This window comes from Sturnira hondurensis, unplaced genomic scaffold (assembly GCF_014824575.4).
Source record: "Sturnira hondurensis isolate 20B ecotype Veracruz unplaced genomic scaffold, ASM1482457v3 Scaffold0010428, whole genome shotgun sequence".
Taxonomy (NCBI): Eukaryota; Metazoa; Chordata; class Mammalia; order Chiroptera; family Phyllostomidae; genus Sturnira; species Sturnira hondurensis.
This window is the reverse complement of record NW_028083059.1, coordinates 22,594,573-22,610,621: the sequence shown is the minus strand read 5'-3', so window position 1 is coordinate 22,610,621 and position 16,049 is coordinate 22,594,573.

Below are 16,049 nucleotides of genomic sequence, written 5' to 3'. Positions count from 1 at the left end.
GGCAGAAGATTTAATCAGATGGGTGGGATTTTATGTACCACCTTTGTTTTTTAGTAAAGTATATTTTATTGATTTTGCTACTATAGTTGTTGCATTTTTTCTCCCCTTTATTTCTCTCCATCCTGCACACCCCAACCCTCCAGCATTCCCCTCCCTTAGTTCATGCCCGTGGGTTATACATATAAGATCTTCGGCTTCTCAATTTCTTACAGTATTTTTAACCTCCCCATCTGTTTTGTACCTAACAATTGTGCTTCTTATTCTCTGTAGCTTTTCCCCCATTTTCCCCGCTCCTCCTCCCCACTGATAACCTTTCTTGTGATCTCAATTTTTGTGATTTTGTTCCTGTCCTAGTTGTTTGCTCAGGTTTTTTTTTTTTTTTTTAGGTCCAGTTGTTGATAGGTGTGAGTTTGTTGTCATTTCACTGTTCATACTTTTTGATCTTTTATTTCTTAAATAAGTCCCTTTAACATTTCATATAATAAGGGCTTGGTGATGATGAACTCCTTTAACTTGACCTTATCTGGGAAGCACTTTATCTGGCCTTCCATTGTAAATGAAAGCTTTGCCGGATAGAGCAATCTTGGACATAGGTCCTTGCCTTTCATGACTTTGACTACTTCTTTTCAGCCCCTTCTTGCCTGTAAGGTTTCTTTTGAGAAATCAGCTGATAGTCGTATGGGAACTCCTTTGTAGGTAACTGTCTCCTTTTTTCTGGCTGCTTTTAAGATTCTCTCATCTTCAGTCTTGGGTGATGTGATTATGATGTGCCTTGGTGTGTACTTCCTTGTATGCATCTTCTTTGGGACTCTCTGATCATCCTGGACTTCCTGGAAGTTTATTTCCTTTGCCAGATTAGGGAAGTTCTCCTTCATTATTTGTTCAAATAAGTTTTCAACTTCTTGCTCTTCCTCTTCTCCTTCTGGCATCCTTATGATTCGGTTGTTAGAATATTTAAAGTTGTCCCAGAGGTCCTAAGCCTCTCCTCATTTTTTTGAAATCCTGTTTCTTCATTCTGTTCTGGTTGAAAGTTTACTTCTTTCTTCTGCTCCAAACTGTTGATTTGGGTCCTGGTTTCCTTCTCTGCACTATTGGTTCCCTATATATTTTTCTTTATTTCACTTTGCGTAGTGTTCACTTTTTCCTCTAGTTTGCAATCATACTCAACCATTTCTGTGAGCATACTGATTACCAGTATGCTAGTGTTTTGAACTGTGCATCTGATAGGTTGGCTATTTCTTCATCACTCAGCTGTATTTTTCCTGGAGCTTCAATCTGCTCTTTCATTTGGGCCGTATTTCTTTGTCTTGGTGCACCTGGTAAGTTGTAAGGGGTAGAGCCTTAAGTATTTGCCAGGGTGGGGCAATCCATTTAGCTGCATTATGGTTCTGTATGTGGGGAAGGGATCAGAAAAAGAACAATGCCGCTTGCCGGGCTCTCGGCCAACTTTCAGTCACTTCCCCTCCTACCCACAAGCAAATTGGGCCATTCCAGTGTTTATTCCCAGGTGAATGGTTTTGTGTATGTTCTAGGACCCTGTGGGTCTCTCCAATGAACTCTCCTGTGAGGCTGGGAGTTTCTCTCACTGCCATGGCAACCCCCACAGGTTTATATATCCAGAGGTTTTGAGGCTTTTTTTCCCCGTGCTGGAACCCTGTCTCGCTCCTCAGTTTGTAAGCATGCAAATGTGGGGCCACCTGGTTCTCCAGCTGCTACCTTGTCATGTGTCCTTTCTGCCCTGGCTGCTTGTCTCTGTTCCTCCTACCGGTCTGGATGAATGTTTCTTCTTTAACTTTTTGTTTGTTGGACTTCCACACAATTCAATTTTCTAGAAGTTATGGTTATTTTTTTTGTTTTTATATTTGTTGAGGTCCTCTTTTTGTTGTGTGACAAGGAAAAGTGTATCTACCTATGCCTCCATCTTGGCATGGGCGGTACTCTTATGTACCATCTTTGCAAATGTGCTTTATATAAACAACTTGGCAAGGGTTGGGCTAGAAGTAGCAGAAACATTGGAATAATTTATAATTTTCCCAGCACCTTGTGGGTTTTGTTAAATATCCTTCATTTCTACAATATTTTGTGAGTCTTTATTTTCAGTTAGATTTTATCATGTTAATACAGACCAGAGCAATGACATTGTTTTTTGACTCAGAAGAGTACACAACTAGGCACTAGGCATTTGGGATTTCATCTGTGGATTCTTTTGCACCTGCACAATTTCTTTCTGAGTAATGTACTTGAAAGCCTAATGCCATGCCTCAAGGGTAGATCTAGTTTGCTCCAGCAGCAAACATCTAAGTAAATTTTCCAGGACCTGCAAATATTGTTAGTCGAATTTAGACAGCTGAGGTAGGTAGGTCCTTCCTCCACCTTTTTCATGCAGTTCTAATCACAATTATGAATAACTAGATGATGTTTGACATTAATAAATGCAAATGCACTTCTAGGTCAGGTTAGTTTCTACAATATTGAAGAGAGGAAATGATAGTCTCTTAAACTAGTGATTAAAATTAAAATTTATCATAATTATCAAAGAGTAAAAATTACTGGATTAAACATGAATGATGATACACTGTATAAAAATGAATTAAATACTAAAACATATATATAAATCTCTGTCTAACACTGGTAAAACTTTCAAGTGGGGGAGGAGACAGAAATGAGGAAGCCGAAAAAACTCTGCAGGGCAGGGAAGACTTAGAAACATGATCATTTGTTTCACTGGTGTGAATAGTGAGTAGGTGTCTGCCAAAAGTCAGTAGACTGTTTAAGAGGCTGGAGGAGACCATACATGAACCAATGCTATTTTTTTTAGCATCAACACTCAGTACAGTGAGTAGTGCAACTTTAAAACTCCATAAATATGCACTGAGTGAATGACTAAGTCAGTAAAGCATTTATCACATTTCTTTTCTGAAGAAGATGATGACATAGAACCTGAAGGCATGAACATGAAAGATTCTCCACCACACTGGAAGCATATGAAAATATTCTTCAACTTTGGGCCAGTAGTAACATTCTAGTGCCAAATTCATATATAATAAGCATTTTAAAAAATTAATTTTCAACATGGAAAAGAGGAGAAGGAACTAATACTTTTTCTGGAAACTAGGCTAGGTCTGATTTGTACACTTGCTCATGAGAAAGACATCATGACTCCCATTTGCAGACTATGAAGCTTAAAGTGGTAAACCAGCAGGCCAACTGACACACTGTTATTAAAAAGCAAAAACTATTTAATGCCCTTTAGGTACAGGATACCTACAAGGCTGAAAAAGTGGTTTTGAAAAACAAAACAGAACAAAATATTTTTTGTGTAGCTCTTTTATATGTTCTATGGTGTAATAAACATATACACTTTTTTTACTGACAATCTATTAAATTGGTGTCCAAAATAAAATATAAATTCAAATGCATATATAGATACAAATAAAATGAAAAAGCAAACATATTTGTAAGCAAACCCTATACTCTCAAAACATTAGATTGTACATTTCACTCAGAACCATTACCTGAGTAATAGCTATGGGGAATCCCAAATGAGTAGGACTCACTGTTGGGCTTAAAGAAATGAGGAAGAGGATAATTGGATAAATTCACTCTAAACATGTTGTTAAGGACTGTCACAGAGGTATAAAAATGATCTACATAAGCAGCAGTTGTAGACAACCTTTCCTTAAGAGAGAATGTTAGTGGGAGAACATTCTTCAATGGAATAACCTGAAACACACACAGGGACACACACACTCAAAATTTTGTTTGGGGAAATGTATTATCTTCTTATTGTATGCAAATCTGTTGGAAATTAAAAATTAAATTGCTTTGTAACAAAGATTGCAAATGCAATCTTTTTATAAGACCAAGATAATATAAATAAAAACTTTGTATAAAACTGGCAAATAGTTCCTATTTTATAATGCAGAATCACAAAGCAATTTACATACAGTATTTTTTAGAGACAATAATTTCATCAGTTTTGTGGTTTTTAAAAGATATTTCTGTTGCCATTGTGAAGAGTGATCTGGAAAAAATGCAATGTGTCCTAGATGTGTGGCAGGAAGCAAAGGTTCCAGCAAGAGATGAGGGTCTCAGACAGAGCAGACAGGAAGAGTTAGGACAGTGAGGGAGAGTGTAGTAGCAATGAGTCATGGAATACAATGCAGTTCTACACAGGGCTGGAGGACAAGGAATCGCTATAAGGGACAAAGCAAAATTTTCTAAGATGACACACAAAGCCTTTGAACTACATCACCAAATCACATTATTTTGCGACTTTCATATTAGGAATCTTAAAAGAATAAGGTTTAAAGACACGGTATTGCAAAATAGGACACAGCCACTGTGTACAAACATCATCAGACTTTTTACATGCATGATGAGTATTTTCTGTTTGCCCCTCCAGACTCACCTCTCTAATCCCCCTAACTCCTGCCTCTCTCAGGTGCTTCATGAGGCTGTCCTTTATGGGCACTCTGGCCCTCTGTACCAGGTGTCCAGCTTGTATGTCCTTGATCTGTACCATTGCCTTGATTTTATCTGATGGATGCAGCCCAAGCAAGGGCTCACATTGTTCTGGGGCCCGTGGAGTTAGATCTTTCCTACTCCTTCAGGCTAAGAACACTTCACTTTCCTTCTGATTGTTCACAGGCATGATCCCACAGAGGCTTGGCTCACACTTCATCCTCTTGCTTGCAGTCTGTAGCTTTCTCATTGCTACTGACTGGGTGACACCACAAGACTACTCAGTACCCATGCTTAACACAATCCAGATCAGAAGAGCTGACACTTCACTGGCCCATTAATAGCCAACGGGACCCCCGAGACATTGCAGAGACATTGCAGAGACATTGCAGAGACGGGACCCCCGAGACATTCAGAGACATTGCAGCTTCACGCCACTTCTCTGCAGATGTTTTGTGAAACTGAGCAATCTGCTGGTCATTAAGATGGGGTCAACTTTAGGTTTCCAATTAGTTAATTAATATTCATATTAGTTTTAGGTATGCAGCATAGTGACTATAATTTAAGAAAGGTTATCACAATAATTCTACTACCCACCCATAATTATTACAATGTTATTGATTATATTTTCTATGCTGTATGTTACAACCCATGGCTATTTTATAACTACTAATTTGTACTTCTTATTGTGTCGTCCTTTTCACCAAGTTCCCAAACCTTCTCTCACCTCTTTCATCAGTCTGTTCCTTAAACCCATGAGCCTGTTTCTGTTTATTTTGTTCTTTAGATCCTACATATAAGTGAAACAATACAGGATCTGTCTTTGTCTGACTTATTTCATTTAGCATAATACCCTTTAAGTCTATCCATGTTGTCACAAATGAGAAGAATTCACTCTGTCTATGTCAGAGTGATATTCCATTGCACGCGTGTACCACCTCTTGTTCATCCAGTCCTCTACTGATGGACACTTGGCTGCTTTCACGTCCTCATTATTCTGACTAACACTACAATGAACATAGGGGTTCATATAACTTTTCAAATTAGTTTTTTCAGTTTCTCAGATACATACCCAGAAGTTGAATTGCTGGATAGTTCTGTTTGTTCATTTTTTTGAGGCTCCTTTCTATGGCTTTCCATAATGGCTCCATGAGTTTGCAATCCTAGCAACGGTGTGTTAGGGTTTCCTCTTCTCCACATTCTTACCAACACTTACCGTTTGTTAAATTATTAATGATCGTCATTCTGGCAAGTATGAGGTGATATTTCATTGTGATTTTAATTTTTCTTTTTCTGATGATTCATGATGTTGAGCATATTTTTACATGTCTATTGGCCCTCTGTATGTTCTCTTTGGAATAATGGCTATTTAAGTCCTCTGCCCATTTTTAATTTGATTGTTTGTGTTTTGGTGTTAAGTTGGGAACAAAACAGATGGTACTGGAATAAAAATAGATGCATAAATCAATGTAAGAGAATAGAGAATCCGGAAATAAACCTATGTCTATATAGTGAATAATGTTTGACAAAAGAGGCAAGAATATATATATATAAAATAGGGTAAAGACAGTCTCTTCAATAAATGACATTGGAAAAATTGGACAGATGCATGCAAAAAAATGAAACTATAGATCACCTTCATACACTATATATAAGAATAAACTCAAAATTGATTAAAGACTTAAATATAAGACCCCAAACCATAAAACTCCAAGAAGACAACATAGACAGTAAACCCTCTGACATTGCTGAGGTTTTTTTTTTTTTTTTTATGCTTTCCCACCCTGATATATGTCTTTGGGCAAGGAAAACAAAAGAAAAAATAAACAAATGAGACTACAGCAAACTAAAGTTTTCACACAATAAAAGGAACCACCACCAAAACGAAAAGAAAACCTACTGAATGGGAGACGATATTTGCCAATGATAAATCTAATTAGAGGTTCATAGCCAAAATTTATACAGAACTCATATAACTTAGCACTTTTAAAATATTTTATTTTCCTTTATTGTCTCATTCACTATTTCTTCATCTCTGCTTCCCTGGAATTGTATTCCCAAAGAATATGTTAGCATAGACCCTGTTTAAAAAAACTTTGGTCTAAGACACAGGCTTACTTCCAACTTGCTGCAATGGAAGGTATAGCATAGTATTGGTAGTTCAGAAGAAAGTGAGCTTTAGTGTTGTGTACCCCTCTCTTCATTCTTGCAAATACCACCACAGGTCTCTCTTACCGCTGGTCTCTCTGGGTTTCAATATCTGCTCCCTTCCCTAGTACTTTCAGGCCTGGAGACTTAAAGACTCCAAGATACTACGTCATTTTTATTGCTTTCTCTTAATCCTGCCCACACCTTAGTAATTCATCCATTTATAATATGTCCTCAATTACTCCAATGACTTATTCAACATTCTACTTAAAAAATGTTATAACGGATCCAGAGAATATACTTCACAAGTAAAGTTGGAAATTGACAGGTTGATAATCTTGGAATAGGAAAAATAGAGAAGAGCTGCTAAGCTTATAAAAGGTACAGGTGAAAAATGAATTTGGCCTAATTATTTTGTTATAGGAGTTTAACTACTTTATCACTCACATTTTCCAGGTCTAACATTCTTTGATCCTAGCTCAAGAACCAGCACAATTCTTAATGCCAATCATATCTATTGAATAAAATAATAGAGGGAACAATTTTAGTAGTTTTCCTTATTTTGAATTGTGTTGGTAAATGATATAAAGCAAGCAGAAAAGGTGCTTTGATAGACTAAAACAACAACAAGAAAATTGTTGGCTCAGAATCAGAATAAATGGGATAGAGTCATCACCGAGGCACTTATTGGCTATATGACACTGAATAAGTCATTTTCTTACCCTGAGTCTTAGTGGCCTGATATGCAAATGAGGTTTCAAATGCCATGCCACATGGCTCATATGATTACTATAAAGATTAAATAAAATAAAGTGTGTGAAAATACATTGTTTTGTTAGAGTATCAGTATTATAAATATGGATGCAAATATTTGCCATCCCTGGAAATAGCCTAATATGAACAAAGAATTGCAACTTAAAACAGAAACCATCAGATGTACCTGTTTCTTTAGGATGAGCATAAGCTCTGTGTTTAAGTATGGTGAATTCATCTTTTGCATCAATTTATAAATCTTTGCCTAAATAATGCACATTTGGCGCAGTGCATAATGTAAGTAGAGGAAAAAAAAAAGAACCAATTTCTCATTATTTCCAATCAAAAATTAAATTTTTCTGACCACTATTTCACAAAGATGTTTTCTAGTAGATATGTCTGAATATTTTTTTCTGACCTGCTTTTTTATCCACTGTAGTGGGAAAAAAATGTCACTTTCCCAAACAAACAAAATGTTTGCCTTCTAGAAAGATAGACATAATTATAGACCAAACCCCAAGCAAACCCTGGCCCAGAGGTAAAGCTTAGAGCCAATTCCTTGGGCCCCACAAACTGGCCTCAATCTGGGATAATGCTGGGCATTTTGGAACCAGCTATTCAAGGCTTCCATGCACATAGTCTGAAGCCATAGCATATGTTACCAAAGGCATCCGATTCACTCTTACTCCAGAGACTATTTCAAAAAAGGCATTTATCAACTGCTCCTGCTTTCTTTGGTTCATGTGTTGAAGTTTTGCTGACATGCCCTGCAAAATTGAAATCAGATTCAGTATCCCATCAATTTTCAGCATAGAAAAGCAAGTACATTTCAGCTATGTCACTGCATCAGCAGTAAGCATATTTAAAAATGTCAATTACTGACTTCAACACTTCCATGATCTGGGAAAACATACATCTTCATGGAGATAGAGTCTTTTGCAGCTAAGAGCATAATGCATTCATTATAGTGTATGGTGCAAATATTTTCAGTGGGAATTAACTATACAGCAATAGGAATAGCATAATCTTTTGAGATTCTTTATTTGGGGGAATAGAAAGCTAGGCTGAAATGATGAATAAATTATTGGATTCCTCCAGATATGGTTTTAAAGAAACCATTGGATTCCATTAGAGGAGTTGTATTTAAATATTCCAGGGAAGAAAATTAATTTAAAATTCCACATGGACTCTTGAAAATTACATATAGTTGAATTCAAAACAGTAATAAGTAACTGGATTCTTGTTTTTATTAGGGTCATCACCATACTCTTTTAGCTGCTTTATATGTTTACTCATTTTATTAAATAAAAAATTATATAAAGTCAAAATTAGTATACTCAATTTATAGAGAAGGAAACAAAGACTCAGAGATGGTAAATAATTTAGGGCCAGAAGCTAACAAATGTGAGAGACAGATTTTAAGCCTTTTTTTCTAATTTAAAACTAACTTCTTTCAACTATATTCTGTGACTATTTGCTCTATTCGAGAGGCATTAAGGATTTATTTCTTTTAAATATTGGTTTCTAATACTATAAGTGTATTCGTTCCCAGAAGTAAAAATTCTCCACTCCCTGTCTTTATGACCTTGCATGTAACTCTACTCAGTGGAAGAAACTTTCTTTGTTATATTGTCCTGCAGATTGTAAGTTTTAAAAAAAGTGTCTAGCCCCATAGTCCTTTCCAGAATCAAATGTTCTTAGCTAAGGGTCATGCTGTGAATGTCTCACCCTGTGGAGGCAATGTGAGAATAAGGGCTCCAGAACTTAGGAGAGGGTTTTAAAAAATAGAAGTGTTCAGAAGAACAAGAATGAGCACTGTATTCATAGCAATGCTCTAGGAGTGTCCAGGAGTGACCCGTCTTGTGATGGGTCAGTTAAGTGTCACCAGATAAAGGGGCTGCATACATAGGACTACTCCTTGGGGTCCACAGAATGGAAATAGAAGCTGGGTGGTTCAATTTCACCTGGAAAAATGCTACTATTGAGAGCAAAGCTTCCATCCACTAGAGTCAGTGAAACAAGACAAGCAAATGAAGAATTCTAGCACAATGCAGAGATGAAAGTTCAGAGGCCAGGCTTCTGGCTCCTTGAAACCTGTCAAGCTCCATCATGGGGCAAGAGTCTGTTTGGCTCTTAAGGAAAACAAGGTGACCCTGAAAGAGTGAGCCAGTTCTCTGCCTTAATGTGACCAGAGAAGCCGAATTACCCCTCTAGGGCAAATTCCTTGTGAAGGGCACAGGAATGGTAGCCCTTGGGAGGGGCTTTCCTTTGGAGACCAGACTCCTTTCGAATAGAAGGGGAGCTGGTGGAAATCAGTGGTGTCAGGAAAAAGGATTCGCTCCAGGACAGAGGAAAGCTGGTGTTCTCAACTCCCCTGAGTTTCCAGAGTTGCTCATTCAGTTTTCACGGCAGGATGTTTTCAGTTCTCCTCACACTTTTGCTTTTCGTTTTCTCCTTACTCTTTCCACATATTATGAATTACTTTAATCTTCCACCAATGTTATGAGGAAAGTAAAGACATCAACTACTGTCAGAGCGGGGGCAGTCTGGCCCCAAGTTTGATAAGCTTGACCAATTTTTCATAACACCAGATTTTCCCCGTTACCATTAGAACAACTTTGTGTGAAAAAAAGTTACCGAGCAGTATGGAAAATGCTAGTGTTACAGCACTCTAGGAGAGAAAGACCTAGGGGATAGCTTTCCATTCTGGTGCATCCCGAGGACTACAGCGTGTGAATGCTGAAAGGGCCTATCATCACGTTTCCAGCCTGCACCTACAAGAAGATCCAGAAATGTGAAAAAGACCTAGAGAAATGCAGACCGAAGAAAGAGGAGAGAGCAGCCAGGAGAGAAGAGATGCTTGACGGCCATCTGAAGAGGACTCCAGAGTAATGGAACATTTTCTCATAAGGAGAAGCAAGAAAGGCTTTCTATCCATCTTTGACTTTGCTTTGGCTCAAAAAAGATTAATAATAAAATTGATTTCTTTCTATTAATGGACAGTCTCTTCTGCTCTTCCAGACAATTCAGCCGTAACCAAAGGGTTAGATTTATTCATTATAGTAAAGTATTTGCTTACACATCAGTCTCAGTCATCAGACTATGAGTTCCTATAGGGGAACTTCACATTTGTTTTATCCCTTTCCCAGCACAGCCCGCACAGAGCTGTTCAATAAATGAAAGAAAAAATAATGCCGCGTTGATGCCCAGTTAGTCACCTTGTGTCTCTACATTCTGGAACACTCTTGCTCACGAACTATTCTACCTGGCAATTCTATGACTATGGGGTGATTTCACATTGTAAAAAAAGTTACCCAGGACTATCTTCTATACCAGGATTTTGAATATAATAAATGTTGGAATATTCTTTGGGGGATGGCAGTCCTTTAGGACATGATCTAGTCACTTCAGTCCTAATGTTCATGGAAACAAAGTTGGGCCCCATTTTATTTCAAAATGAATGTGAATGTTGGTGAATGTTGGCAAAGCCAAGGACAGGCAAAGCTTAGAGACAGATTTCTTTGGCTGCTTCATGTAATATACGTGCTGTGTGCTACTAATCTGTTTGCACATTTAGAAGTCAAATAACTAGTATGATTTTTTAAACTTTTATAAACAAACCTTATCACTTGAATTTTAAACACACTGTGATTACCTAAAATATAAACTGCTCTGATTTGTCATGTTTTATTTTTAGAATGATGTGCAAAACTCAAGGTGAGAAAATGACTTGTGTGTATTTGTCTAAAATTCAGAACTGTTCACAGTTTGTGTGTGTACCTAATATCATGAAGATAAAAAAAAAGGTTAGTCACTTTAAGAATTGTCAGCTAACAGACCAACTTGAAAAATTAGAAAAAGACCAACTAGAAATTTAAAAGTTGAAATTATTTACTGCCAGAAGCAGATTAATTCACTTTATTATTTGCTTTTAAAAAGGAAAAGAGAATAGAGACCACTCAATGTAGTTATTGAGATGTTCTGTTTTTACAAATGGATCAAATAGTCAACACGACAATGTGATATTTGCTAGTTTTTATTTTTATTCTGTTTTGTATCTGTGCACGAGGTGGGTGAGAATGTAGAGGGAGCGGGGTGAGATAGACTTTCCTCCTGCGACGATGACATGCTTGATGCATAGACTGTATTCAGGGAGATAAAGCACTTTTCTGACTTAATAGATTTAACTCCAAATTAGTTGTTTAGTTAACTGGATAACTTTGCCATTGTATTATTTAGAACTATAAGATCTTCCTGTCTAGATGCAAGCTCCTCTTAATAGCTATTCCTTCCCACCTCTGACCATCTTATGCTTCTGTACTTTCTTCCGTTATCTTCCTTTTGCCCTTGTTACTGTGGGCTTGGAAGATCCTATTCCACTGACAGCAAGCTGCCTCATACTTCAGTGCCTCCGTCTCATTAGTTCTGGGTTTTGCCCTAAATATGTCTCTCCTCCAGTGCAGTCGCTTCTTCTGTGGTCCTCCTTTAGGTTGGCTTCTTATTCCTCCCTGACGTACTTGTCAATGAGACACAAGGTTAAGATGACATTGTCCTATCTCACAGTTGCAACTTTAGTCATTATACACCTAGTGTCCCAGTTTTCCATCCTAATTCCCTCCATCATCTTGGAGAACCTCAGCATTTCCACATGTGATCCTCTAACATCCTACTTTCTTATGGGGTTGTGAAGACATTCACTAGACCTGGTCATGATCTTGAAAGTATTCACTTTGGAAGCTACCAGTACTTCTGAACATAATATTCTGGACCTCTAACTCTTTCATTTTGTCATTTCTACTAAATGGCATTGCTGATTTTCATGTAATAGCAAATATCTTGATTTCTCTTTGTTTTCCAAATATATTAGTCCCTGCCTCAATTAATGCACGGGAATCTTTAGCTGAGAGTCTTGCACATCAAAAGTATTTAGGAAAAACAACCTTACTGTTAGTGGTGTTGTTACTATGACTATTCTTATAATTAATGGCCTTCAGTTAAAAAAGACCCCATGGCTTAAACTTTCGGCCATTATTTTTTATCAGTTCTTTTAGTTCCCCAACCTTCCTCTTTCTTCACTGTCCCCACTGGGCAAGTCCCAAGATTGTTTCATCTAAGCCATTGCTTCTCTGTTTCACTCACACTGTCCCATTCTCTTTAACAAAGTGTTCCTCATCTTTATTCTCCAATGCCCCAACAGCAAATTTATCTCAATCTTAGCCTTGTTTCTAGTTCTCGTTAGGACAAAAAAATGTAAATTCAGACAGTGAAAAAATGCTGAACAATTAGAAGCAATTGCTTAACTGTTCACTCATCAGTATGGCTAGATTGTGGAAACATAATGCTGAGAGGAAAAAAAAAGGAAGAAAAGAAAAGAAAGAGAAGGAGGTATACATTACAATAATATTATTTGTTTTGATTCAAAATACCTGAATATAGAATGGCCATAATCAATTTATAAGAAACTAAGCTTCTTCTATCATATCTACCATGGTTTACTGCATTACTATATCAACTGGTCTACCAGGTTTAGGCTTTGACTCATTACAGTCCATTTACTAATTCTTCCAAAGCTTCTCACAACAGTCAAAGCAAAAACTAAAGTCATGGGGGTCAACAAAATCCAGCACAGTTCACCTGCTGTCCTGCTCTCCTCAATGCATCTATTCCAAGTACAATAGCCTCTTAACCATTTATTGAAGGAGCCAGGAACACTGTTCCTGTGGTTCACTCCCCTTGGACACCTAGTTGCCTTCCAAATATCTCATGTCTGCCCCTTGGTTGATGAATTTCCCCAGTAGTTTCTTTTTCTTCAAAGGCCACTCTGCTAGGTACTTTAGGGAGGATGTGGGCAGTCAGTGAACACATTTATTAAAACAGAAAAGAAACATTTCTTGATTCCTCCCCCAGGAGCTTCCCTTCTAATGTGTGGGCCTATGAAGAGGGGGTGAGCAGGGAAGTGGAGACAGATAATACGAAATGAATAGATTGTAAAGCATGTTAGAAAGTGATACATTTGTTGAGGTAAAATGAGACTGGAAAGAGAGATAGAAACTGTAGGCATGGAGGTAGAGGAGATGTTAAAATTTTATTTATTGGTTATTTTTATATGTTCCACAGGTTTGTTAACTCCCTCTTTCCTGGAATAGCAGGACTACAAAGCTGTAGAGCTGGAAAGGAAGGTCTGATTATGGGTCGTTAAAGGAGTCAGATGATGCCCTGCGTCTCTGGCGACCCTTTTCCCATCTACTGTGAGAGTGGGCGTGATGTATCTCCAGCTTTGTTTAGGGTACCTGGCTGGTTCATTTTAAATGCATGCTCAGGGGAGGTCTTGATGGGGATGTGACAATTATCAGACACAGAAAAAGGTAAGGAGGTGAACTGTTTGGATATTTGGAGGAATTGGATTTAGTTGAATGAGGAAATAGTACATAGCCTGGTGTGTTCTAAGCAGCATAGAGTCTATTGTTTCTGGGCCATGGGGGAAGTTCTTTGAACGTCTGGTGCAGGGAAAAGACATGCTATGGCTTCAAGTCCTTGTCCAAATGTCACTTTCTCAGTGGGACTGACCACCCCAGTCGGCACCCAACCTCACCTTGCCTGGGTGCTCCCTACCCTAACTCCCTGATTTCTATTTTTTTTAACTTTTATTTATTTATTTGTTTGTTTGTTTGTTTATTTATTTATTTATCTATCTTTAGAGAGGAAGGGAAGGAGAGAGGGAGAGAAGCATCAATGTATGGTTGCCTCTCATGAGTCCCCTGCTGGGAACTGGCCTGTAATCCAGGCATGTGTCCTGACTGACAATCAAACTGTGATCGTGTGGTTCGCAGGCCCGTGCTCAATTCATTGAGCTACACCAGCCAGGGCTGATTTCTATTTTTTTTATAGCACCTCTGAGCATTTTGGCTACATGCTTTACTTATTTTATATATTCTTCTTCTTGCTTCAATGTTAGAATGGAAAACCCACAAGTGAAGAACATATTTTTTCCTATTTTATTCACTGGCACATTCCCTAACCCCATGTACATGTGCATGTGGTAAGACTGCTGTGCTGTCAGAGAGATAAAAGGTCACAGATAAAAGAGACATGAATAAGTGCCTACCCGAGAGGAGTAGGTGAATGAAAGTGGAATGAGAAATAAAATTGATGAATAAATAAAACAAACGAGGAGACTTATATGAATCTGTTTTGATAATGTGCCACCAAATATTGAGAAAATGAAAATCCATATATACATGTCCAAATAAAGAGAAGCTCTCAGATACAAATTTCTTTAAATTACTGATCCTCTGTGTTAAACTTTATTGCCTCTCTCTCCATTTTTACATCCACCTGGCCTCAATTTAAAGACAGAAACCTCTCTTATGCAAAGTAAATCACTTTATGTTTTTTCAAGATTATATCCCATCCATCCTTCTTAGGGACATTACTTCATAATTCATACCCTATCTTTTTAGACAGTTAACGCTTTATTTTCCTTAGAGCTATTCCTTTCACTATATTGATATATTTCTGTTTTTTCCTGGTATTAAAACACAAAGATGAGATCTAGCAAATAAGATTTCCTGACTCTGCATACTAAATTACCACAACCTGAAACATCAGCAATTTCTTCTTTCATAGTTCTGAAGGATAGAAGTCTGAGCTCAGTGTGTAAGCAGAAGCAGGACTGTGTCCCCTGAGAGGTTCTAGGGGACAATCTGTTAGTTGCTTCTTCTTGTATATAACGGCCTCAGGCATTTCTTAATTTACAGCTACATCACTCTAATCTCCACTTCCTTGGTCAAATTGCTTCCTTCTTTTCTGTCTCAAATTTCCCCCTACTTTTCTCTTATAAAAACACTTATGGGATTTAGGGCCCACCTGGATAATCCAGGATGATCTCAAGATCCTTAATGATATCAGCAAAGATGGTTTTTGTTGTTGTTGTTTGTTTTGCCAAATAAGATTCCAGGTTCCACTGTTAGAACATGTATACATGTCTTTTGGTGGAAGGGTGGAGTTACCATTTAATCCTCTAGAGAGCAGGACAGTAAAAGCCCTGTTCATTAACCTTTCTACTTTTCAGGGTCACTCCTTTAGGAAGAGATGGAGGTGGGGGGAGTGTAGTAGGGTTCTATAGAAAAACAGAACAAGCCAGATGTGTGTATATGTGTGTTTGTGTGTATATGTGTGTTTGTGTGTATATAGAGCTATATCTCTATATTATCTATTTATCTATCTATCTATCTATCCATCTATATTTATTTTATGGTATTGGCTTATTAGATTGCAGAGATCCAAATCTAATGTCTGCAGTGTAGGCAAGCAGGCTGGAACCCCGGGGAGAATTGCAGTCTGAGTCCAAAGGCAGTCTGTTGACAGAATTCCTTGTTGCTTGAGAGAGGGTCATTCTTTTGTTCTATTAGCACCTTCGACAGATTGGATGTGACTCACTCAATTATGGAGGGCAATCTCTTTACTGAAAGTACACTAATTTAAATGTTAATCTCATTCAAAAAAATATCTTCACAGAAACTCTCAGAATAATGATTGACCAAATATCTGGGCACTTTGGTCCAGGCATGCTGGTATAGAAAATTAACCACTAAAGATAGGATGCTTGTAAAATAAAAATACACTGCCTGGAAATTTCTGAAGCCAGAGGTTCATTGAGGTATACTTTCTAGAATGGCTTCAGG